The sequence below is a fragment of the Triticum dicoccoides genome, chromosome 5A, assembly GCF_002162155.2.
Source record: "Triticum dicoccoides isolate Atlit2015 ecotype Zavitan chromosome 5A, WEW_v2.0, whole genome shotgun sequence".
Classification (NCBI taxonomy): domain Eukaryota; kingdom Viridiplantae; phylum Streptophyta; class Magnoliopsida; order Poales; family Poaceae; genus Triticum; species Triticum dicoccoides.
The window spans coordinates 639,846,611-639,849,535 of record NC_041388.1 but is presented as its reverse complement, the minus strand read 5'-3'; positions in this window follow the sequence as shown (position 1 = coordinate 639,849,535).

The window sequence follows — 2,925 nt, the reverse complement described above, 5'->3', positions numbered from 1 at the left end:
TTCAAAATGACCAAAGTGGGTTTGAAATGCTGTTTTGAATTCTTCTCCTTCTGCCAGGAGAATTTAATGGTAACCTGATCGTAGATCAAGCGTAGAAAACCAGCGAGCTCCAACTAGCTCGTCCAGTATGTCCTCTATCACCGGGACCAGGTATTTTGTTGATAATTGTTATAGCGTTGAGGCGCTGGTAATCGACACAGATGCGCCAGATGCCGTCTTTCTTCTTCACAAGAATGATGGGTGAAGAGAACGGGCTGCTGAGGGAGTCCTGGACTAAGGGGTCCTCGGGCGTCCGGCCTGTTATCCTTTGGGCCGGACTGATGGGCTGTGAAGACATGAAGGCCGAAGACTGCACCGTGTCCGGATTGGACTCTACTTGGCGTGGACAGCAAACTTGGTGACCGAAGATTCCTTCTTATGTAACTGACTCCATGTAAACCCTAGATCCCCTCGGTGTCTATATAAGCCGAGGGGGATAGTCCGGAAAGGACACCACATATACTCATTACCATACCCACATAGGCTAGGCTTCTAGGGTTTAGCCATTACGATCTCATGGTAGATGAACTCTTGTAATACTCATATTCATCAAGATCAATCAAGCAGGAAGTAGGGTATTACCTCCATAGAGAGGGCCCGAACCTGGGTAAACATCGTGTCCCCGGTCTCCTGTTAACATCGATCCTTGACGCACAGTTCGGGACCCCCCTACCCGAGATCCGCCAGTTTTGACACCGACATTGGTGATTTCATTGAGAGTTCCACTGTGCCGTCGGCAAAAGGTTCGATGGCCCCTTCAATCGTCAATAATGACGCTGTCCAAGGAGGAACTTTCCTCCGGACAGATCTTCGTATTCGGTGGCTTCGTACTATGGGCCAACTCGCTTGGCCATCTGGAGCAGATTGACGGCCACGCCCCTGGCCATCAGGTCAGATTCGGAAGATTGAACTACGTCATGGATATCCGCGGAGACTTGATCTTCGAGGGATTCAAGCCCGCGGCAATCGCTCCCCCTCATCCCGATGAACGTGACTTAAATCTGTCATCGGATCACACCCAGGAGATGGTTCATGCGGCTGCAACGACCTTAGAGCCGAAGCAGGTCGAGCAATCCAAGGCCTCAGAGTCCGCGGCGTTGGAGCCACACATGGACTCGACGACCTGCAACATTCACTTTAATGGAACTTCGGACTCATCTCCAGTTATAAGTTCCGGACTGTGTACGCCCGCGGACACCGAGCTAGCTAGATCGGTTATCGATCTTCGAGTTCAGCGCCGCTGATGTTTTCCAACACTCGCCTTGGGGTGACGTGCTAAAATCTTTAAAGAATTTGTCCTTGGAGAAGGACTCACAGCCGAACTATGTGCGCTTCGAGCTAGAGATGGATGATGAGGAATTTTGCTCCCCACCCGCCACCCACTTCATAGCCACCGTCGACGACTTAACCGATGTGCTTGACTATGGCTCCGAAGACATCGACGGTATGTACGACGATGAGAACAAGGAGCAAGGCCAAGACCCGCCATTCACTGGACATTGGACGGCTACCTCTTCATACAACGTGTACATGGTTGACACACCTAAAGGATCTGGCGACGACAAAGAAGAACTAGATGCGAATAAAACCTCCGATACACAGTCCAAGCCCCGGCGACCCAAATGCCGCCCCAAGCCCCGCCGCTCAACGGACGGCAACACTGACACAGGAGAAAATAGTACTCCGGGCGACGCCGAAAACAATGAAGACCCTGTCGTGGCTACATCTGAATAGGAACACGACAGCAGGCAAGACAACCCCGACGAACAGGCCATAGAAGATGACTCGGAGGACGATAGTTACCGTCCACCCTCCGAGGAGGAGACAAGCCTTGGCAACAAAGATTTCATCGCGCCTGAGGATCCTCTCGAGCAGGAGCACTTTAAGCTTCAGCTCATAGCCATGACAAGGAGCCTGAAAAAGAAACAACAACAGCTTCAAGCTGAACAAGACCTGCTCGTCGACGGATGGACTGATGTCCTGACAGCCGAGGAATATGGTCTCAAGCGCCCAGCCAAAAGGTACCCAAAACGTAGACTGCTACCTCAGTTCGATGAGGAGGCAACAGATCCCATACCTCCTTCGCATAATGCGGACCGACCACCACGTGGTCGGGTGTAACGCCCCGAGACCGATGTGCCAAGTGTCCTCCAGTTATTCGCTGTTGTTGCCTTGTCATTGCTTGCGTGTCATGCATCGCATACCATGTCATCATGTGCATCGCATTTGCATACATGTTTGTCTCGTGCATCCGAGCATTTTCCCCGTTGTCCGTTTTGCATTCCGGCGCTCTTTTGTCACCCGATGTTCCTTTCTACCTCTTTTCGCGTGCGGGTGTTAAACATTTTCGGATTGGACCGAGACTTGTCATGTTGCCTTGGTTTACTACCGGTAGACCGCCTGTCAAGTTTCGTGCCATTTGGACTTCGTTTGATACTCCAATGGTTAATCGAGGGACCGAAAAGGCCTTGTATATGTTGCAGCCCAACACCCCTCCAAAGTGGCCCAAAAACCCACCAAAACCTCCTCCATCATCTCGGTCGTTCGATCACGATCGCGTGGCCGAAAACCGCAACTCATTTGAACTCTCCTAGCTCCCTCTACCTATTTAAACACCCCCCCTCCAAAATTCGCGGACAAAACCCTACCCTAACCTTCCCTGCCGCCGCCGGACATTTCATCCCGCGCCGCCGGACACGTCCGCCGCGTCGCCTCCAGCCAACCCGCGCGCGCCACATCACCTCGTCGGGTCTTCTCTCTCTCCTCCCTCCGCCGCGGCCCGCCCGGCCCGCTGGAGGCCCTCCCGGGCCCAGATCTGCGCCGCCCGCGCCCTTCCTCGCCTTCGCCGCGCCGGCACCCGCCGCCCTTCGCCGGAACCTCGTCGCC